Genomic DNA, 25,115 nt, shown 5'->3' on the forward strand with positions numbered 1-25,115 from the left:
TTATTGTTATTATTGTTATTATAATCATTAACATTACGATGGTTACCATTAACACTATTATAAATATCTGTACCATTTTTCATTTAGTTTATAGCAACATTACCTTCGCTGTCTGTACCTCTGTGTGTATATTGTGTAGGCTGCCTCCCTCCCCTCTCTCTCTCTCTCTCTCTTTCACTCTCTTTCTCTCTCTCTTTCTCTCTCTCTCTCTCTCTCACCCCAACCGGTCGAGGCAGATGGCCGCCCACCCTGAGCCATGGTTCTGCTCGAGGTTTCTGCCTCTTAAAAGGAAGTTTTTCCTTGCCTCTGTCGCCTAGTGCTTGCTCTTGGTGGGAACTGTTGGGCTTCTGTAAATATCATCACAGAGTACGGTCTAGACCTGCTCTTTTATGAAAAGCGCTGTGAGATAACTGTTGTTGTGATTTGGCGCTATATAAATAAAATTGAATTGAATTGAATTGAATATCTGATCATATCTAGTATAGAGGTGCTGACTAAGGGTAAAATGTCTTTAAGCAGCCTAGTCGGGATGGGGTCTAAGAGACATGTTGATGGTTTAGATTAGGGCTGAACCCGAATTGTCGAAGATTCAATGCTTCGATGGGCGGAGCCTGATTCAACTGTCAAAATCAGACACCCCCATTTGGCAATATGGATTTTACATAGAACTACCAGTTTTATGACAATAAGTTAATATACTGCCTATTACAATATATATTTCAACGTTTGGTGTAAATAAACATGTAAAAAGAAAAAACCTTTCAATAAATGTTTTTAAAGTGCGTGAATAAATCCAAAATTGTAACCCTAACCCTGGGTCGTCAGTGTGCATGCATAGGTGCAGAAGAGAAACACCTACTGAAGAGACGGAGCCCCAGCTTCAGTGGTGTTGTGCCGAGTTGTCTGCACCTTGCAGGACTTTCGGATAATTTATCATTGTTGATGAACCACACAAAGAATATTTTGCTGTGCACAAAAACACACATGATTCGACTATCAGTTGACTATAGGCAGGACTTGACGATTCTGATTCGACTATGTAAATCCTTAGTTGGGGACAGCCCTACTTTAGATAAAGAAATTATTGAAGTTAGTTGGTAAAGATTGAGGGAAGCAAAACAGTCTAAACATATATCTGGTTTTACAGCCGTTTCTAAGGTTACTGAGTTTGGAGATAAGACGGTGCCAGTTGAGGGCAGGTCTTGGTAAATTTTGTTTATAATAGTTAGAATTTTATCATTAAAGAAGCTCATGAAGTTGTAACTACTGAGAGCTATGGGAATACTTTGCTCAATAGAGCTGTGACTCTCTGTCAGCCTGGCTACAGTGCTGAAAAGAAACCTGGGGTTGTTCCTATTTTCCTCTATTAATGATGAGTAGTACGCTGCTCTGGCATTACGGAGGGCCTTCCTATAAGTTTTAAGACCATCTTGCCAAATTAAACGAGAATTTTCCAGTTTGGTGGAACGCCTATTCCTCTCAAGTTTCCCCAATATTTGCTTTAATTTGCGAGTTTCAGTATTATACCACGGAGCTAACCGTCTTTGTTTTATTATTTTCTTTTTTAGAGGGGCTACAGAGTCGAGTGTCATTCGCAGTGAGCCTGCAGCACTATCAACAAGATGATCGATTTGGGAGGGCCTGAAATTAGCATAGAAGTCCTCCGTTACTTTGTGACTAGATAATGAATTTAGAGCTGATGGAATCACATCCTTAAATTTAGCTACAGCACTATCAGACACACATCTTGTATAGAAATTTTTGCCCAATGGCGTGTAGTTCAGCAATACAAACTCAAAAGTTATCAAACAGTGGTCGGACAAAGAGGGATTCTGTGGAACACTATTAAATGTTCTTTGAGAGAAGCCAATAGAATCTAACAGAGAGATAAACGCAGCACTGAAGCTGTCATTCTCAACGTCCACATGAATATTAAAATCCCCTACAATAATAACTTTGTCCGTTTTAAGGACTAAAGTTGACAAAAACTCTGCAAATTCAGATAAGAATTCAGAGTACGGACCAGGTGCTCGGTACACCATAACAAAAAGAATTGGTTGCAGTCATTTCCAACTTGAGTGTGAAAGAGCAAGAACAAGGCTTTCAAATGAGTTATAGTTTAGTTTAGGTTTAGAGCTGATTAGTAGGCTAGAGTCGAAGATAGCTGCAACTCCACCTCCTCGGCCTGTGCCTCGAGGAATGTGAGTATTAATATGACTGGGAGGGGTGGATTCATTTAGGCTAACATATTCTCCATCACCTAGCCAGGTTTCACTAAGACAAAATAAATCAATATCATAATCTGATATTAGTTCATTTACTAGTACAGCTTTAGAAGAGAGAGATCTGATGTTTAAGAGTCCACATTGAATTCTCCAATTCTTTTGCACTTGTGGTTTTAATTTTTATGAGGTTTTTATGCACAGCTCCTCTTCTCTTTACCTTTGATTTAAATAATTTCAATGGTCAGGGGGCAGACACCGTCACTATGGGGTTTTGACTAGGTAACTCCTGAAATGGAGGAGCAGAGAAGTGTGTTAGACTGTGACTCTGCGTAGGGTTTTGGGTGGGTAACTGCTGAATTAGAAGGGCAGAGAAGTGTGTTAGACTGTGACTCCTGGTCTCAACTCTGGATTGTCATGGATTTGGTCTGTTTCAAGTTCCTGGGAATCAGCATCATAGAGAACCTGACATGGTCATGTCACATCACCACGCTGGTGAAGAAAGCTCAGAAACGACTGGTTTCTTGAGGAAGCTTAAGAAGGCGAAATTCATTTTTACAGAGGAGCAATAGAAAGCATGCTGACTGGAAACATCACTAACTGGGGGTGATTAAAACTGCTGAGAAGATCATGGGTATCCATCTACCAGCTATCAGTTCACCCCGCTACCGTCTTGAAAGCGATACAGAAATATCTGCTGTCACACCACCAGACTGCAGAGCAGCTTCTTTCCTCGGGCTGTGACAGAGATGGGGACTCGAGTTAGAGACTCGGACTTGAGTGCGACTTAAGTCGCACACACAGTGACTTTAGACTCAACTTGAGACTTGTCCTCAAAAGACTTAGACTCGACTCAGACTCGAGGCGCAGGACTCTTGAACAATGTTTATTTTTTAGGACACGTCTGATGAGCGTGCCGTTATTCCCTCCTTCCGTTACCTATAACCTGCCTACGTAACACGTAATATCTGCAGCGCGCAGCTGCACGTGAGAGAGGACAACAAACACCGGCAGCTGCTGAGCCCTTCATCATAAACTTTGGCTTTAAAACTTCATACAACAAGACCCAAACAAAGACGCGCTGAATGCAAATCTGTGGTGAGTCAACATGTTTAGCTCAGCATTGGCCACCTAACGTTAGCTTGCTTCTTGCTTCAGCTACGAGCTATGGGAGGTTTACTCCGACTGTCGTTCGTTATGAAAAGATGAACAAGCGTTTGTTTACTTGCCAAACTTGGTGATCGATTAACGTAATCATTGAGGTCCCGCTGGCTGCCATCACGTTAATTATTGCCGTTGGCTGGAAAGAGGTTACAAGTTTATGGTTGATCATGTAACCTTATAATTTTATTTAGTTATAGCCTAACATTACACTGGTTTGAGAGTTGACTTACAGTAGTTTAAACTGTCATTATTGCATTGCACATTATAGTTGTACTCTGTGAAAAAGAGGTTACAGTTTATTGTTTTGAGAGTCTGGGGGATGTGTTGACTTACAGTAGTTTATAAGCTGTCATTAACTGCATTTCACATTACATGGTTGTGCTCTGTAAGTTAAAAACATGTTACAGCTTTATTATTTAGTTAACTTTACACTGGGTTTGAAACTCAACAGGGTTTGTTGACTTACAGTAGTTTATAAGCTTATAATAAGTCATTAAATGTAGACACATTGTACATTAGGCTACATGGTTGTGCTGTGACAGATTTATTGTTGATTATGCAACATCACAGTTTTATTGACTAACAGTATTTAATAAGCTATCATTAATTGCATTGCATATGACATGGTTGTGCTCTGTAAATGAAAAACAGGTTAACAGTATTCCTAATAGCTATGAAGTTTTATTAGCATGCTGGATTGAACGCAGCAGGTGATACAACATTCGTAATAACCACGAGAGACTTGAGACTTGACTTGGACTCTAGCTCAAAGACTTGTGAGCATCTCTGGGCTGTGAGACTCTTAAATTCACCCTTCTGTATATCATTTTATAGTTTTTGTATACATCATTTCTCTTTGGCATAAAGGGGACTACAAACTGCATCTCATCTTACGTCTCTGTTATAATATGACCATGCACAGTATTTACCTTGTACCTTGTATGTGGATACATTGTCTGATGTTCATCTTGTCTGTCTATCTCTCTCATGTTTGTCCCTAAAGAAAAAGCATTACATCCATCCATCCATCTTCATCCGCTTATCCGGGGTCAGGTCGCGGGGGCAGCAGCTCCAGCAGGGGACCCCAAACTTCTCTTTCCCGAGCCACATTAACCAGCTCTGACTGGGGGATCCTGAGGCATTCCCAGGCCAGTGTGGAGATTTAATCTCTCCACCTAGTCCTGGGTCTTCCCCGAGGCCTCCTCCCAGCTGGACGTGCCTGGAACACCTCCCTAGAGAGGTGTCCAGGAGGCATCCTTACCAGATGCCCAAACCACTTAAACTGGCTCCTTTCAACGCAAAGGAGCAGCGGCTCTACTCTGAGCTCCTCGTGGATGGCCGAGCTTCTCACCCTATCTCTATGGGAGAAACCCGCCACCCGCCTAAGGAAACCCATTTTGGGCGCTTGTACCTGCGATCTCGTTCTTTCGGTATACAGTACAGGAAAAATTTGTTTTGATGTTTTCTCCATCTTAGTATCGCATAGAGAATACTAAGATGCAATAGAGAACTAAACCAAGGATGTGTTGCTCATCAGAGCACACCTCGACCAATATTGTAATTAAAATTATAAGAGCTCCAGTTGACACTATGGCCAGACTTAAAAACAACTGCCCCGGTTACCCAGCATTTGGATGGAAATACAAGAGGACTGGAATGAACGACAATCCTAATGGAGTTATTAGCAAAGAGAGAAGTTTTAATTGTTCTATGACTGATGATCGTATGATTTTTGTATTACTCAGGGTATCCACTAGTATTGTGTTTTCTTATATTGACCTCTGATGTATTTTATAGGAAGTTTATATGTTGGTTTATCATTTATTAAACTAGACCTGATGTGTGTGTTTTCTGGAGAGGTGCAGAAACAGGGGGTCTCTGCATGATCAGATAAGGAGACTTGAACAGTGGGTGAGGGGTAGTTTGGAATGTGGTACAAAAGATCTGTTCTCCAGGATATCTCATTTCAGGAACTAAGTTTGTAATCTGCCCAGCAACAGCATGGTGATTTGTGGAGTCAGATGACAAACATTGGGGTCAGAGGACGTGGGCCAATCATGGACTGACCTACACTTTTGTTTTATTGTTTTATGACGTGACGATGCATACTAAAACACTGGGTCAGGGAGAGATAGCCAGTCAGACTTCATGAACTGATACAGCTTGTTGTTTGTCAGAGAAAGGAAGATCGACCCAGAGCTCTGTAAGCTTTATTCATTTACTTGTAAAAAAACTGATTAACTTGGACCAAAAACATCTTCTCCTATTGCTTCATTTAAGAACACGCAAGACCAAAGACTACACATAGTTTAAAAAGGGTAATTTAAAGTCATGGTCCAACACTTTTAATGGAACTGTGTGAAATGTTTTCAATGCATCTGTTGCCAACTCCTGTTGATTTGTAATTGAAACTGTAGAATCATAACAGACAAGTTTGATGTGCACATAAGCACGGGGGGTTTTGTGGTTATTTACAACAGTCTGGTGCTTGTTGCAAAACCTTTAACCAGCAGATCTGCTGTCTTGAAAATGTACTCAGCTTTACAGTCACTGTCTGGTTCGTTTGTGTGATCACATTTCAGCTGGTTGAAGAATGTAGAATAAAAGTGGAAAGACGAGCAACACATGATTTCAGGGGTTTGTGTGATTTCAGTTTATATGGCCGTGCTAAGTGACCAAAATATAATGGAACATGTTGGTTCAGGTGTAAATACGTTTTGGAGACTAATGAAGACTTTACATAGCATGGTTTATTGAGCCCGGCCGAGGAAATACAGTGCCAGCATACAACATGCGAACACATCAAACGCTAACACCAAATCTGAAGGACAACATATTTGGGTGCCTTTTATGTTTCTGTCTTCTCCCTAGTTCCTGCATGTTTTCCTATTAGGTTATCTTTAGCTGGACTTAACCTAGAACAACAAATCTATCTGATGTTTAGACTCCAATGTTACGTCACATCTAAGACATAACTAGAGTTTACCTTTCCATGTTACATCAATGAAGCCTCTTTGAATATTCAATAACAGAACACATGCACGCTGAGCTGTTGCCCTACTCTGAGCAGGCAGGTAGTGTGAAATGAAAATATGAATATAAAACAATAAAAATGAAGGGGACAAAATGGAATTGAGAAGAAATGGGAGTGCAAATTACACCATCAATTGGTAACATTACTACAACACTTACTGGGTATGGTCTGTAGTTAAAACACATGCTTTTCCTGCTAGTACAAGTCAAAATGTCTACTGTGAAAATGGTCTCCTAGCACTATTAGCATGTGTCAGGCCATGGGCTATGTGTAGATTCACACCAGGGACGTGCACAGACATTTTGGTGGGCAGGGGCTCGTGAAAAATAATTGTAATTCCCTAACACACACGCAATTTTTTAATACTCAACATTTTTACTTTTCTACAAAATATCAGTTCACACAGAGACCACGGTCTTCTTTAGTATTCGCTAGGTTTATCACAGGAGCAGGCAACAACAAAGGAAACTAGTGCAATTTCTATAGAAATTGCGATGTGAAGGCTGGCTGTTGAAGGCTGACGCTGAACTGGATTACTAACCTTAAACTCTGTATCATTTTGAATGATTCAAAGGTTTTAAAAAATAAATTTCTGGGTTACAGCCCCAGAATGCAAGCTCTCATTTCAGCCTCTGTCTGAAACGAGCTGTAGATGCTCCTGTCTCTTTAAGACCCCCCACCCCTCCAAAAGCCCACTGTGTTCTGATTGGCCAAGATCCTGAAGCAGGATGATTATGCTGCCCAGTGGTACAGACAGACTGAGCGTAGGAGTTGCCAGGCTGAGAAAGGTTCGGCTGCGGACAGTAGCTCAGGGGGCGTGGCGTGAGCGAGGGGCATGGTTTGAGAGAAGTTGTAGGCAAATTACCATATATGGAAAACGGCTCTGTATGACATCATTAAGAGCCAAGAGTAAAGCTTTGAGCATGTTTAATATGAACATCTGACATTGTGTGTGTGTGTGTGTGTGTGTGTGTGTGTGTGTGTGCAGCATTCACATGCAACTATCCCACAATGTGCATGTTTTCTATGGTACTAGTATATTATATAAATAAATAAAATGACAGTTTCATTAATAATTTGTTTATTTTTCACAAGGCAATAAATCATTTTAATTCTTTTGGTGTTGTTGGAATACATATATCTATTAAATCAAACAAAAATCTTCACACTAAACTGTGGCATTGGGCTGCAGGCAGAATTAAAATAAATATTATTTAAATACTTTTACTTTTTGTTTCACAAGCAAGATGCCAAATGAGTAAAGCTTCAACAGCCAAGCAACAGAATACTGAATTGCCTGAAAACATTAATGTATTGATCAACTACATTATTATTGTTGCTATTATATTACACTGGTGACATGGACTTAGTTTCACAATTGGGAGAAGGGCTGTCTGTACCATGTAAATATCTATCAGCATAGAGAAATAGATAGATAGATAGGTTTATTGTCTGTCCCAAAAAAAAGGTGACAGAAATTCTCTTTCGACAAGGCTCCTTTAAAAACATACATTTAAACACATGCTTCAAACGCACAATAAAAACCTACATTACAACATACAAGCAGCTGTACAATGTCTATATATATATATATATATATATATATTTATATTTTTTATTTATATATTTTTTTTTGTTCAGAGTGGTTATTATTATTATTATTATTATATACAACAAACTAATAGAATCGATAGTTATAAGATGAGGACCATACCTTCAAAACTATGAAGTTACTGTTTATGGCAGGACACTTTTTCATAGTGGTCAATTTTGAGACTTTGGTCTATTTTGCTTCCATGTGTTGTTTTACTCTAATGGAAATATAGCTTCTAAGAATACACCTTCAGATGGTGTCCTATGGTTTAATCTATAGATTACTTCAAAATTAACGAAAACAAACTAATCTGCATATTTGAACATAACATTTCAGAGGAAAATACTCTAGATGTAAGTCATTAACTGGGGAAGTTCTGTGGTGATGTTTTACTTGGTTTGTTTATCCTATTCATTTTAATTAGTTAACACCTAATTTGCATATCAATGTGGCGATTGTGATGATGTTATTAGACACAAATGTTACTGCATTCACCTGTAGTGTCTCCATCAGTACATTAGCTTGTATGGCCATGAGACACTGACTTAGCTAAACTTAAGCTAACTTATTACATTAGCTCAGCACGTGTCATGCATGTTAGCAAGTTTTGGCCTATATTTGCCTTTTGTCTTTTGTTTAGTGGTAAACTCAAGGCACTGGTGGTTTAGTCTTTTGCTCATCACCACTCACTTCCACTAGTGATGTGCAGATCGATCCTAAAGTATCGATATTTCTGATACCAACGTTTCCTGCTCTAGGATCGATACTCAATCAAACTCAGTAATTTGGAGTGAGTGTGTGTTTTATCTTACTGTCACCAGGATGGTCTAATTATAGTCTACTCGGTTGACAGGAATTACTTTTCCTTCCGCCTGTCAAAGTCATGCTTGCGCTACGGCTCTGTGACGGAGCTTCTTTGAAGTGAGCCTCTGCAGCCCTTTACATTTCCCGTGATTGAATACTGACTCTGGCTGACTGTAAAAGCAGTCACCTCTGGCTGTGTTTTAGCTGTGAAGGTAATAATGACGCTGTGTGTGATGTGTGTGCAAAGACAGTGAAATACTTTGGCAACACTGCAAACTTTGCTAAACATCTGAGATTAAGTCAAAATAATATGATGATGTTATGAAGCGGCTGTTCTGAGCAGGATATTTTCATTATAATTAAAGAATATGACAGTAGTTTGATGTCTTGTCATTATACAGCTATTATTTTGAATTGATAAGGCTACAGCCTACTCATTATTTCTCTCACAAATACAGAAACGGGAGGGGGGAGGTCACATTAAACTAGAAATAAAATATGTAAAATCGGCAATACCAGCCTGGGTATTACTTGGTATTGGATCGGATAGGAATTAAGTGGTATCACACATCACTAACCTCCACACAAGCCAGAAGCTGGGAGGGGCTGCTGCCTGTCTGTCTGTGTGTTGCTCTGCTGCAGGGAGATGCGGAGCGAGGGAAAGGGAGAGAGGGAGAGAGAGAGGGTATCGGAACTCAACAAATCTTCCGACCTGATTTTTATTTTTACAATAAATATATTTGTTTGACAGGGAAAACAGGAATAAATATACTGTATATTAATTTATTTTTAAAAAAGCACACCAGAAAAAAGGGCACTTTCTCTTGAGGAAGAAAAAGGGCAGGTGCTGAAGCCCCTTTTTATGTCTTTGTGTGCCTGATTCACGCATTTGTCGAACTGCATAGCATAGCATATGTGTTATGAGATTAATCAAATCAAAAGACTGCTTTGATGTCATGTTTTGTGCCTCCCTGAGATCGCGAGAGGGAGGGAGACAGATTGGGTGGTTCTTGGTGGGCTTAGGTGTCAGGACTGGTACAAAGTATAGCCCCAGGGTGTACCAGGTCCTGTCCAACCCCCATTCCCACCACCAATGCCCTCCATGGCCTCTATTCCCACAAATAGGGAATGGTTGAAATTCACAGGCTGTCAAATTCCCCAGGACTTCAGCTCCATTCCTGAACAGTTGCAAAATAGATCTAAATACTGGGGTCAAATTCATGAGAAATACAGCAGATCTCTGGTGTCCATGTTATGTGACATGCAATAATGTCTGCAATAGGCATAGGTCAGTCAACCACCCAGAAACACTTTATCATGACAAGTACAGTAGATCCTCACATGCCCTACCGTAGCCTATTTCCCACACTTTCAGCACTGGACTATTTCAGGTATGGAGTTAGGTAAGTAAAACTGTTACACATTTGAGATTTGTCTTACCCCAGGATACCCCCATTATTCTCCAAGTTAAATTTAAGACTTTTTAATACCACCTAGGATGAAATTTAATGCCAACTTCACTGCCATATAATGGAAAATCTGTATGAATTTTAAGTCTGAGAAGATTATTTTTAGTTTTTTTTACCTGAATTTAATAAAAAAAAAAAATTACTCACATTAATATTTAATACACTATAGCTGTTTGGGGTGTGTTTGTACTCTGATAACATAAAATGAATCAAGAACGTCACTTTGTGTTGAAAAGTGGTGGGGGATCAGATTAGCGCTGTAACGATACACTTAGCTCACATGCACAATGCACATATTGGGTTCACAAGAACAAGACAAGAAGATATTTTAACACGATTTTGATGAAATATTCAATTCTGAAATAAATGGGGGGTCTGAAGGTCCTCCCTTAGAAAAATTTGATTCATTCTGACTACATTCTGGAGACATTTTCAGAAAATTCAGTTATTTCCTAAACCCAACAGGAAGTCTAACATTTTGAATTAAAGGCAAATTTTTGCCAATTTACGGGTCTGTACTTTAACAAGCTCCTCCTAGATAATTAATCACATCAACATCAAAATCTTGCTAAAGCCACTGACGATAAAAAGTAATCTGTGAGTTTTTGCTGAAGGGTGTGTCTGTGGCATGGCAACGAAAATGGATGATTTCCCATGAAACAGGAAGTTGTAACTTCCCTGCACACGCTCAAAAGTGTACTAAAGTCTACATGTTTGATAACAGTCCCTCCCTGAAAACATCCATAAGCCAATTTTCAATCATAATCATAGCGTCACCTACTGGCAACAGGAAATGTTTTATGTTGTAATGTGCTACTCCTTGTAGGTTTATTACAGCCACTTCAAAACTGTCTCAGAAGAGCCTTAAGACACTGATGATACTATGTTGTGAAACTTAGTTTTTTTTCATCAAACACTGGTATTTGCCATGAAACAGGAAGCTGTTGTAACTTTAGTAAATTTCCCATGTTTAAGACATGTGTAAGACTCCCACCCTGAGGATATCTACATGTCAATATACAGCTATAGTCAAAGTGCCACCTACTGGCAACAGGACATAAGCCCTGTGTAACAATCATCATGTCAGTTACATAAAATTATCACGCTGTGGTCCACACTTTATGTACTGGCAGATAACATTTAATAAGCAGGTGTTCTCTAGCACTGCAGTGTTATATAAGTTCGGCCATTTTGAATTTAATGGTCATATTTGGCGAATTACAGGCTCTGTACTTTTCCTAACCTGACTAGAGAATTAATCAGATCCACTTCAAATGCAGTTATAAACCATTAACAATTGAAATTTGTGCTATCTGTGAGTTTTCATTTATTGCCGTGTCCGTGGCATGGCGTCAAAGTTTGATGATTTGCTATGTAACAGGAAGTTCTAACTTCACTGTACATGCTCAAACTTCACATGTTTCATAACAATTAGCTAGCACTTTCTAGGTGTTTGGGGTCAAAATAATTGGAAAGGCACAGATTTTCATTCCATTAAGGACATATAATGCAGTATATTAACAGTGTGCTCTAGTAGGTAGTCTACTATTGTGCTGTGTAAAGTGGGGACAGAATGAAATGTGCCGGAGGGGAGCCTGCTGCAGTCGCATGGGGCAAGGACATGCCCATCAGGGGGCGATACCACTGGATGCAAAAAGAAGTCAGATTGTATGGAAGTCTGAGAAAATGAGGCTACTTCTCACCTGATTTAATACCTCCTACCACTTTCCTAATGAGTTTTTGGTCTCTATCGCTAATTTCAAGTCTTCTTCAACACAGCATGATGTTCATTTAGTAAATTATGATCCCATTTAGAGGAATAAAGTCAATAAAGCAGGGTATCCATTAGGGCGTGGCAACTTATAACAATAATAAGACGCCAAGGCGACCAGTCTGGCTACCTGTCAGGCGTAACCCCTAGCTAAACCTTCTCATCCACATATGGTCTTAGCCACCAATCCAAAAAAACAAGATGGAGACAGCCAAAATACCAAACTCTAGGCTTCAAAACGGTACTCAAACCAATGGGTGATGTCACGGTGGCCACGTCCACTCCTTTTATACAGTCTATGCTGCTAGGAAGGGGCTTGTTGTGGTTATGTGGGACATAATTCAATCAGAGGACAATCAAATGACATAACAATGCTGTGGCTAGGGCATGTAGCAGTAACATGGAGGGGAAGGAGCCATATTCACTGCTGAAGGATGTGGCCCATTTGTGTTCACATAGCAAAGGGTTCATCAGTGGATGGACCTTTTGTTGATACACTGGGGTTGCAGCCCATAACATATCAAAGAAGCCACTTTGGACATTTTCCAATCTGAATTTCAAGATAAGCCCAGAATTTGCACTTATTTTTTCACCCTGTGTTACCTAAGCAGGTGATAAACGAATCAGGTGAGCAGTCAGCTGTAGGAGGGTAGGTGGGAGAACATACAGGACATACAGGAAATATAGTAGAAAGAGGGAGATGAAATGCAACAAAGCCCATCAGCTGGAATTAAACTATTAAACTATGAAGTTAAGCCTACATGTTATGTAACTTAGAACACTAGCCAACAAGAACATCCTTTACATCAGATTCTGTTTTTATAGTTATTCAAAGTGCTGTGTGAAACATGCAGCAGGTGCATTCAGAACACCTGTTGGCATGTTCTCAACAAACAGCATGTGTTATACGTTTGGATGATAGTTTGGATGTATGTGCAGCAGCACATACTTCCTGATGAAGATTCAACATAAATGCAGTCAAGATGCTGCTCTGAGGAGAGTTGAACTGAAAATAGATCCAGCTTTATTGAATTATGATGATAGGAAGAAAAATCATGCAAGCAACCATCTGCTGTCCAAACCATCAAACGATCATCGTGTTTAATCCATGTGTGTGACTAAGCATACACTCTTTGGTGAAGAGACAGCACCCAAATACACAAGTGCACAGGGATAGAAGGATCACAAGAATATTATACTCAAGTAAAAGTCAAGTCCACCCATCCTCTCTGTCCCACTGTAACCAGTCCACTCTGCCTCTCTGTCCCACTTTAAACAGTACACCAACAATGGTGATTGGACTAACATGACTTTTAGTGATGCTCACTTTCAAACAAACAATACACACATCACTGCAGTTGAGATGAGTAAAAGTGATAACATGGGATGTCTTCCAATGTGCTGAAGTTCTGTCTGTAGTGCAGAAGACAGAGAGGTAGTGTAGAAGAAGACATGGTGAGTGCACACACACACACACACACACTGATAGAAGAGGTACTTCTAGTTATAAGATGATGTGTAATTGGTTGGCAACTTTTCTAGCATATCATTCAACATTTTAATCTGATTTAAAATGACAATTACTCAGTGTTTTTCTAATGTTTTCGTTCTGAAACTCATCATTCAGTTTTTGGGCAGGTTTTGCGCAAGACGTGTTTACTGAAAGATGTGGTTAAGCTATGATTTTTCATTCTTGTTAAATGGTCACACTCACTACAGATTTCAACACCGATCATCTTCACACTATGTACAGTGCATGCTAACCAGACTCATGTTTCAGTGCTTTTGCTCCACTGCAGCAGTGCCAAATGATGGTCAGTGAAGCCCAGTCGAAGTAGTTCTCAAAACAAAATGACAAAATGTATTATTCTCCATTGCCTTCCAATGTGATATATATGAGCATTTTCTGATCTTCCACCACTAATGTTAAAGATGAAACCCACCACCTGTGCCCTCGACCCCTTTCCTACAACTCCAGTGAACACTTCTGCTCTAAGCCCTCTGATTGCCACTGTTATAAACCACTCCCTCCAGTCTGGCAATGTTCCACCTGCCCTTAAAACTGCCATAATCAGTCCAATTCTCAAAAAACCCACCCTTGATCCAGAGACACTTGCAAATTACAGGCCCATTTCCAATCTCCCATTTCTCTCCAAAGTATTAGAAAAAGTTGTTGCTGGCCATCTCCAGGGCCACCAACATAACAACCTTTTTGAAAAATTTCAGTCTGGTTTCCACACTGCTCACAGCACAGAAACAGAATGGCAGCTGATGTTGGCTCACCTTCCCTCCTCATACTCCTCGATCTGTCTGCTGCTTTTGACACTGTGGATCATGGCATATTTCTCAACCAGCTACACCAAACCACTGGACTCACTGACGATGCTCTTAACTGGTTTTAATTATACCTCAGAGGTCAGTCCTTGGCCCCATCCTCTTCACCTTTACATCCTCCCCCTCGGCATCGTCATCAGTCGCCATGGAGTCTCCGTTCACTGCTATGCTGATGACACACAACTGTACATGAAATCGGACACACACACCACTGCAGCTTCATCACCATCATCATCTTCCTCGATAATCACTGCCTGTCTGGAGGAGATAAATGCATGGATGAAACACAACTTCCTCCAGCTGAACAGCTCCAAAACTGAGGCAATTCTTGTTGGTACCTCACATCAAGTCCAGTCATCCTCCATAACCAGTATAACTATCTCTGGTCAAGACATTCCCCTGTCCACAACAGTCACCAACCTTGGTGTAAGATTTGACCAACAGCTCACCTTTGAAGCCCATATCAAAAACCTCTGCAAGACTTCTTTCTACCATTTCAGAAATAGTGCAAAACTTCGTTCCACACTCAGCTTAGCTGACGCTGAAAAACTGGTCTATGCCTTTGTCTCCTCCAGATTGGATTACTGTAACGCACTTCTCATCGGGATCCCTAACAAGAGTCTGCAGAGACTGCAGCATATTTAGAACAGTGCTGCAAGGATTCTGATGAGAGTGCGTAAGTAGGACCACATCACACCCACTCTCCATTCACTCCACTGGCTTCCCGTTTCTGCTAGGATTGAATACAAGGTCTCCCTTCTCACCCACCAGTGCATCTATGGAAATGCCCCCCCTACCTGAAAGAACTACTCACCTCTCTAACTACAACACGATCCCTCCGCTCAACAAACTCAAACCGCCTCCTTATCCCCAGGACTAAGTTCAGCACCATGGGTGATCAGGCTTTCTGTTCTGCAGCTCCTCGGATCTGGAATGCCCTCCCCGACCATCTGAGGCCACCTCAGGCTACTGAGACTTTTAAAAAAGTAAACGTAGTTTTAATTAACCCTGCAAGCTGTTGCATTACCTATTTGTATTTTATATTGATGTTTCATTACTCTCTGGCCCCACGCACCTTCTCCAAGTTGTGACAGTTTGACTTATGGGTTACTTTCGGGGTGCCAGTAAGGTTTCTCTCCTGACACGTAAGATATTTTGAGTTTTAAGCAGAATAATATGTTTTACTCAAATGTCACAAAGGGTACATATATGTTATGGACCCTCACGTTGAATGCAACATGAAAACCACAACTCAGAGGACATGAGAACATGTATTAACAAAAGCGTATCACAAAACAATAAACACCACTCAAATTACCACTCAGAGTTCAGTTCATTTCAACAAAACAGTTCAGTTCAATTCAAAAAAGCAGTTCAGTTTAAAAATAGTTCAGTTCCATTGTAACATAAAAAACACACTGCTCAAAAAATAGGACAAAGAGAAAAAAAGGATTTGCAGCACTTACGACCGCCAGACTGGGTTCTGGACTGGTTTGATGGCGATGGTTTTGGTATTTTTCAGTGGCTGGCTTTTTTGAGGTTTGGCTGAGTTGCGGATGACAAAGGTGCCAACGTACGGAAAAGTAGCAGTATCTGAACGCGGAAGGGATTAACGGCCTTACTATCACTGGTTCAACTATACTGAACGTGCTGCTCTTTCATGTCCCTCAGCTCTCGTGGCGTTGGTGCAGACGGCCAAGCTTGTTGCACACCTGTCTCGCCTGAGGTTTCACAGTGAACTGGGAAAAAGAGCATTCCCTTTTCCCTCCCAGACATTCACCTACCTGTGTGTGGTTCTGGATTCCTCCCTCCTGAGAGCGTGGCTCTCCCAGGAGCGTGTGGACAGAGCTGCTATGCCATGGGGCTCTGCCAAGGGTGGTGAGGGCGCTTTTGGTCATGAGGCTCCTGGGCCTCATGTGGCTCACGTGGTAGTCCCCCTGGGCCTCCTGCACATGAGGAGGCCTGGATGCTGATCCTCTGTCTGTGTTTTTGGATCAAGCCTACAGGCTGGACACCCTCTGTCAGTCGGGGTCCCCCTGGGCAGGGCCACGTCCAGTATCTCAGTCTACACAGTCGCCTCCCTGATGGGCTGGGGTGGAACCTGCCACTCTCAGGTGGTGGCCGGTCTGTGGCAGGCCCGCATGCCTCTCCACATAAATGTGTTGGAGCTTCCCACGGTGTGGAAAGTGGTCCGACACTCCGCCCCTCTGCTGCTGAACCAGCACATGCTGGTCCACCAACAACGAGGCTGTAGCAGCCTACATAACCGCCAGGGCGGGGTGTGCTCTGCGCAGCTGCTGAGCCTGGCCAGGCAGCTGCTGTGACCACACACTCCACTGCTGTCCATCAGAGCGGAGTACATCCCTGACATGTTGAACAGAGGGGCAGACATCATGGTGCCTTCACCCTGATCTCATAGCCCAGATCTGGCTTTGTTTAGATGTTGCACAGATGGATCTTTTTGCTAACCAAGAGAACTGAGCTTGCGGGACGACCCCCCAGCTTGAGGTGGACGCCTTCGCGCACCCCCTGTGGCCTCCTCAGCTGTTGTATGCTTTTCCGCCCGTTCGGCTGATCCCGCACCTCTTGGACTGCCTGCAGTTTTCAACCTTGGCAGTCATCCTGGTGGCTCTGGAGCATCCTGGTTTCCCTGCCTCCAGCAACTGCTGTCAGGTCAGCTGTGTAAACTCCCCTGGAGGGGGGGATGCCCTCTCTCAGGCGGGAGGTGCGGTCAGGAGTTATCTACTTCGCTGAGCAGCGGCACCTAGAGGGTTTAGGTCTCTCCCCAGCGTCTACTCAGTCCTCTTACTCCTCCAAATGGTTGGTGTTCCAACGCTGGTGTTTGGACCAGGATTTGGATGCTGTAGCTCTCCGCTGCCGGTTGGTTGTCTGCCTTCCCATGTTACGCCATTGGTGATTGCGCAGATGGTGACACCAATGGATCGGGTGGCTTATTATGTTGGCTCTGGGGAGGTGGGTCTGTACTTGGTGGTACCGTATGGGCCAGTGAGTCATTGACTCACGTGGTCTCACCGTTGTGTATATATTGTAGCAGACCTAAATTTTAGTTATGCATTTTAATAAATTTGAGAATTGATACCCAATTATGAATTTTAATATTCATAAAATCAAAACAGATTCCTCGTTTCAGGGCACCACCGGAGTTGTTATAATCCTAGAGTCTCCGGACCTCTAGGTAGTTTTAATAATTATACAATTATTACTAGTGATAGTTAATAATCAGTTAATAATAGCCTGGAGGTTCGATTGTGGGAAGCATTTGACTCATACGGCATAGAAGAGCTAAGGAAAGTAAACTAATGCTATGATTTGGGAGTTAAAATGGACATATCTGATCACAGAACGTGTGTTAAGTCTTACTGCTTGTCGACAGCCTGCCTGGCGAGGCACGCCTAACGCGTGCCAAAGCGTCCAGGGAACCGAGCAGAGCGGAAGAGAGCCAACAGCGAAGAGAAGGGTCCGCAAGGTCGCGTGTCGCTCTTTTGTTTCCTGGGGCGTGGTTACCCAGGGGGCGTCTCAGGTTTCACAAGGGTCTGTCTTTCTAAACTTAATGTTTAAAAGAAATCTATTTGCGTGTATTATAATCAAATATTTTCCACAATCGAACCTCAATGGTCAAACGGTTGTACTGTTCTAAGCATTTGGTAACAGAAAACAATTGTCACATTATTGGTCAGGATATTTATACATTTAAACGGCATTTCCAACGAGGGCATGTAATACTTATTTCGTCCACTTGGGGAAGCTCAGGTTACATGAGGAAAGCTTGGATTACACCAAGATAGTCTCCTTAGGAATCGGGGAATATTTGTTGATCCATCCTTAAATTCAAGCTGGCGATTAAGAGTATAGTAAAACATTCATTTGTCATCATTTCTAAAGGAATTTTGTAGGAAAGTATTATGAACAAGCATTGATTACATTAGATGAAGGAGTGTCTTGCTGAAAATAAAAACACTGCAAACGCAACTTTCTTTTGAGCACTAATATCAACAACGGATAGCAACAACAGTTAACATAACTACTCAAGTAGAGGCAAACGTAATCAAGTAACTAAAGATTTAATTAAACTTAATTAAATGCTTTGAGTCTTGGGAGACTGCAGTCCTTAGCCATTCAAAGTTTGGCTGTCCTGGATTATGTCACACTTAGGTGAGACAAGGAGTATCCCTTTGATGGGGTAATAAACAGAGCAAAGTCAGTTGCCACTGACATATGTGTATGTGTGTGTGTGTGTGTGGGGGGGGGCAGTTTTGATAGGTTGTTCAGGGAAATGCTAATGGCTGGTTCGTGTCCCTTTGTCAGTTTAACAGTCAGGCCCCGCGTTATCAGCTTCGGAATCAAAGAGGTGCCAGTTTTATGGTCGGGCTAGCACTTAGAGAAAGCAACTTTGACCCCTCCCCTTCTTCTCTGGGGAGGAGAAAGGAATTTAGAGTAGCCCCAAATTTATTCAATATGAAATGCACAAATCCACACCGTTGTTCACTACAATATACAAGGTGCGGACGTAGGAGGCCCATGCTGTGGGAGGGCGTAGACAAAACTTATCAGTAGTACCAATAGTGATGGCCTTAGAGGGCTGCGCTTATACTCATAGAATCTGGAGTTACAATATGTAACTATCATTATTTAGTCTTATCCATTCCAGTTTTCTTGTCAGGGTCAAAAAGTCTACCAGCTAAGCATTTAGCCGAGCTATTGCCAAGTTTCTCTTACCTTGTTTCTTCCCAGTGGAAAAATAAGTGTCCTGTTTCTGATTTTCAGTCCAAAAATGTACAAAACAAACATGTTTGGCCCTTAATGAAAAAAGTATAACTGCAGTGACTGGTCCAATAAAAAGAACCAGATATTCTCAGCCCAATCTGAGGACCGCTCTGTAATTAATCCCTGAATCCATTTTATTACACCCAACAGTTTTATGATGCAGTATGTGCAATGAAATCACAGCAATGCAACTCTTGTCTTACTTGGTGTTTGAAAATGACTGAGGATTTAGTTACAGGACAATCCACACCATCAGTGCCAGACACAAATGGTCTCAATAATTTGGTGAAAAAATAATAAAATTCCCCTGGACAGCAGATGCTTGTAGTTTGAACCAATGAGTCAACACTGGCTGGTATGAAATAAGCAAGCTTGACCAACTTAGAACATTTTTTTTGTGACTGAAAACAACATAAAAAAATTAAACTGCTGTTTTCTCCAACTGGAATTAGTATTTTACTATTGGTAAGCTATATAGTAGCCTATACTGTGATCTGAACCTATCATGAATACACTAACATTAGCACTAATCAAACCTTAACCACAGCAGTGTAATATCGGAAAAAGTTTTTATTTGTGAAACAGTTGAATTGTTGAATCTCAACTAAGAAACTTTTTGTAGACAGACTATCCAAATAAAGCGTAACCTGTAAATACAAAATTATACTAACATTATACTTTTTATTTAATGTTATATTTATTAATAGCCTATACTAATTTATACTTTTACTCCTCCAGCTTGTGGATATATTTTATCAAATTGTCAGAAATAAGAAAATGCATAGATTTCAGTCATAAGGTAACTAATTGCCTTTACTGTACGTACCGATCATGTTTACTGTCGTGCAAACCCCCAAAGGCCCATTCTGAGCCAGGAAAAACCACGCATAATGCAGATGGAGAGTTGCATGGAAAGGATAAAAACAGACGCACGTCGTTTTGAACTTTGAAGTGCGGTGACGGGGGTAGGGGGTAGTGGGGTAGTGTTTCCCAAAGAATGAAAGTCTACCTGGGCAGCTGTGGCGTTGGGCATGTTCTGTGGTGTAACTGGGACAGTGGCCTGCTTTTCATCATAGAAACAGATATTAAAGATTGTGATGTTTATTCCCGCTTCAGTTACATCTGACAGTGGGAAATCAAAATGTGAACTCCCTGGAGCACACATCTTGCCTGGATAGAATATGCACCCAACGCCTTGTCCAGCACTGCCACAGGTACGTCCCCTATTTGAAATGTTGGGATTCAACATAGCCCTGTTGCTGAGAAGCAACACCAAAAGAAATAAAGTTTAAGTAAATTTTAAGGAATAATACTACTCCAACACTCTTGAATTCGCCCACAACCACATCATAACACTGCAAAAATTAAACCTGGAATTACAGTCTTCTGTTTAAACACACGATGGACAAATGTATGTGGTCACTAAAGAAAACAAACTAATGAAAGAGACGATTCTGGACTACAAACTCGCTCCATGCACGACAACCTCATCTTCTCAGGTATCACAGAAAATTCACCCGACAATCTAGAATCCATCCATCTATCCATCGTCAACAGCTTATCCTGCGTACAGGGTCACGGGGGGCTGGAGCCAATTCCATCTGACATCGGGCAAAAGGCGGGATAATGGAGTAATGATTCAATCTAGAATCATTACTCCAAAACATCATAGTAACTCAGTTGAAACTAACGCCCGATCCTGTCAAAAACACAACACGTTCCATAGAGTACACAGCCTCAGCAGAAGATCTGACAAAGGACAACGACCCACAATTGCAAAATTTGAGAACTTTCAGCAAAAACAAATGCCAAGGAAAGAAAATTAAAGGCACAACATAGGGACTGAACAATCAGTTCCCACAGGAAATAAAAGAACAAAGGAAAATACTGTATCCAATATTAAAGGAAAAGAGAAAAAACAACTTCACTGGTGCTGGACAGAATAATGGTAAAATGCTACCTGTTGAAGCCATAGTAGTTGATTGGTACCCTAATATTATTTTAATTGTTGTTATGGACAAGTAAGGTGATCTATTTTCTTCTTTTCTTTTTTCAAATAACTGTGTGACAGCCCCTCTGCAGGGTTCATAGTGCTGTTTATGTGCCTTCTGTCTCCAGGGCTGCAGACCTGATTGGAAGGGTAATCAGAAGCAAGGTACACTACTGGGCCCGGTGTGCCCCACGCATATAAGCCAGAACAGCAGGCAGTCTTGGTTGGACCTCCTCATCTCATGGGTTTCTTGTCATTGTTTTTACAACACAACATCAATGCAGCATACTTTCACCCATCTACTCCTTACACTATTAAATTTACAGATTCTTCCCACTCAGTGGTTTTGTTTGGTTTAGCTTATTTTTTGTCTCCAATTTTTGTTGCACTCCAAGCTGTAACAAATGGGGGCATGCCCGAAAAATAACTTTATACTTCAGTATTCAGAGCCAGCAGCCCCCGAGCCCCGTGAACCCGAGGCAGTCTCATCCCCGGATGGGGTCTCATCCCCGGACGGGGTCCCAGCCCCCCAGTCACCCACCCCCAAGGAGGAGCACCAAAACCCACCCCGACAATACCGGCCATGTGCCCCAGAGACTCCCCCAGAGACTGTGCCCCAGAGACTTTGAGAGAGCCGGCAGGGGGAAGAAGCGGGAGCCCCACTCCTGCCGAAGAGGGCCCAGGCGAGGAGAGGAGACAATGGGCCCCCAGGCCCAGGGACACACCACCCGCCCAGAAATTAGCTAAAGCCAGAAGCCCACCCCAGATCAGGCAAGGCCGTCACCAACCCCACAGCACCCCCGACGCCCGGGGCTCCAGGGGCAGGACACGAGGCCAATGAGAATCCCCCCACTCCTTCAACCCCTCTGCCTGCCTCTGTAAACGTATTGTTTTGTGTTGGATGCATGTCATGGATTGTGAAGTGTTGTATGGTGGAGTAAAGATAAGGGGTGTGGTAACTAAGGTGCAGTTAAAATCGGAGGGTAGTTGTGACACAGGCACCCCACAACTGTCAGGTAGTGGAGCCTCCCATAGTGTGACCCTCCCACCCCCCAAGCCCTCTGTGTCTAATGTGTAATTAAAATTGAGGGGCGGCCAGTGGGGGAGGAAGAAGGGCGAGGCCGCAATAAAGCAGCCTCACCCACCAAACGCCCTGCAGCCTGCCCGCCCCCCAGAGTCCTAAGGGTGTATGTAGTGAGTCATGACCAAAGGGGGGAAGGTGAAGGAGGTCATAGGGAGGCTAGAATGGTCCTCCTCACTGGGACCAGATCCCTGACTGGCCCCATCATTCAGTCCCGTCCCCCACCCCCAGATTCAGCAACAACCCCGCCCAGATCCAGGACGGGTCCAGGGGGGACCAGCCCCCACAGCACGCAGACCAGCCCCAGAGGCTCCAAAGCCCTGAGTCACAGACCCCCCACACACCCACGAGGCAGCTCAGCGCAGCCCCGACCCAAAGCCCAACAATCCCCACCCTCGCCGGGTCCCCTCCGGCAGCCCCCACTGCCGCCCCCCCGCCTCACCACACAATCAGGAGCACCACAAGGTTATGTTTTGTTTTATATTTGTTATATATTTCTTTGCATGTTTAACTTGTAATACTTAGTTAAGACAACTTGACTTAAGGATAAAAATTATTTATGTTAACTAATGATTTTGAGTAATGACTACTAAAGTAAGCTTGATTTGTCTACTGCATCAACTTAGGGTTCTGTGTTAATACAACTTAACCCATTAAGTTTTACCTTGTGTAAAAACTAATGGTTTAAGCAACTGGTTTCCACACAAATTTCTAGTAATGTCAACTAATCTGGGATAAGACTGCTGACATCACAGATTCTTCCCACTCATTGGTTTTGGTTGGTTTAGCTAATTGTCTTATAAATTAATTACACCGTTATTTAGTTTACCCGTGTGTCTCCTGTTTTTGTTGCAGTCCAAGAGCAGGGCTGTAACAAAAAATATTTGGAATTGTAGATCACACCTCATCCTAATTAGCTCCATCCATAACTCCATCATCCTCATGGGTAGTATCATACGGGAAAAGACTACAGCTTGGGAGTTGTTTGTATTTGAATTAGTGAGAGGAGTTAGTTTAGTGTCCAAAAGAGTTGTGGAAAGCAAATTTAAGTAACATTTATAAGGACAAAAAGAGGTGTCCTTCTCTTTCTTTTGGTGTGTTGCTTGGCCGTTGCTAGTGTCCCTGTTAAATGTTCAGTGTGTAATATTTCTGAGGATTTATTGACAGAAATGCAATATAATATCCATAACTATGTTTTCAGTAGTGTATAAAGACCTTACATAATGAACCCTTATGTTTTTATTACCTTAGAATGTATTATATCTTTATTACTGCAGGCATCCCCTTCCATGGACATCGTAGTCAGTGTTGGGTAGTAACGCGTTACTGTAATATTACTTTTCCCAGTAACTAAGAAGTGTAACTAATTACTTTTCTAAAACAGTAATATTATTACTAGTTACTAAGGCAAGTAACGCTGCGTTACGAGTTACTGAACACCACCATCCATGACATGAATCCATGACTGTGCTGCAGCTCAGTGGCACCGGACTTTGTTGTTCATGTCTGCTGATAGCCAAACACTAAAAGAATGGAGAACGAGGGAGAGAGGCGTTCTTTCCACTGCTGTAAGTAGCTACTGCCATTATTGTGTCACAGCCTAATGCAAAGAACATTGTCCTCTAGTGTAAACCAGCAAAAAGCTTTCAACAGCGAACATTTCTGCATCTGATTTATTGAAGCATCTGCTTAAGCAGTACAGCAACGTGAAACTTACAGAAAGAAACCCAGGCAGCTACTGCCACTGATGGACTCGTCGGGAGAGAGTAGCTTTAACGTAGCGTTTTGTAACTACTGAATACTGCAATTATGAACAGGCTACATGCGCAGAAAAACAGCTGTTTAAAAGTCGGGATTTACTTGCTTTATTTTTTTATTTCAGCCGCTGGTGTTAAGAAGAATTAGGCCTAGGCTATATGCTTTGTAAAAACCATACTCTTTGCTGCTGTTATGACTATGATAGGCCTATTAGTTAAAAAGTTGGGAGAGACAGCTTTGTTTCGGGGTCAAGAGGGGTGGTAGTGAAAGTAGTGTTTCCCATAATTAGCCTATAATTTGGATAATTATTAACACTGACCGCCACGTATTGATTTTCTAATTTTTTTACTAAATCATATTTGATTGAGGAGCATATATTCATGCAGCACCTCCTCGCTCCCTCTTTCGGCTGTCATTCTGTGGGAAACACTGGAAAGTAATATAGTAACGTAACTAGTTACTTTTATCACCCAGTAATAAGTAAAGTAAAATAACTTTTTTAAGGAGTAATAACTAGTAATATATTACAATTTGTCATTTGTCAACACGGTGTTCGTCATCTGCTTGTATAATTCCTTATTTCAGTAATTCCATTCAAAAAGTGAAACTTGTATAATGTATACATAAGGAAAAGATGTGGTAGAAAAAAGTGTACAAGCAATAGGGATAACCGCACCCTGGAGAGGATTGTGAAACAAAACCTATTCAAAAATGTGGGGGAGATTCACAAAGAGTGGACTGCAGCTGGAGTCAGTGCTTCAAGAACCACCACGCACAGACGTATGCAAGACATGGGTTTCAGCTGTCGCATTCCTTGTGTCAAGCCACTCTTGAACAAGACACAGCGTCAGAAGCGTCTCGCCTGGGCTAAAGACAAAAAGGACTGGACTGCTGCTGAGTGGTCCAAAGTTATGTTCTCCGATGAAAGTAAATTTTGCATTTCCTTTGGAAATCTAGGTGCCAGAGTCTGGAGGAAGAGAGGAGAGGCACAGAATCCACGTTGCTGGAAGTCCAGTGTAAAGTTTCCACAGTCAGTGATGGTTTGGGGTGCCATGTCATCTGCTGGTGTTGGTCCACTGTGTTTTCTGAGGTCCAAGGTCAACGCAGCC

The sequence above is a fragment of the Micropterus dolomieu genome, linkage group LG10 (genome assembly GCF_021292245.1).
Source record: "Micropterus dolomieu isolate WLL.071019.BEF.003 ecotype Adirondacks linkage group LG10, ASM2129224v1, whole genome shotgun sequence".
NCBI lineage: Eukaryota > Metazoa > Chordata > Actinopteri > Centrarchiformes > Centrarchidae > Micropterus > Micropterus dolomieu.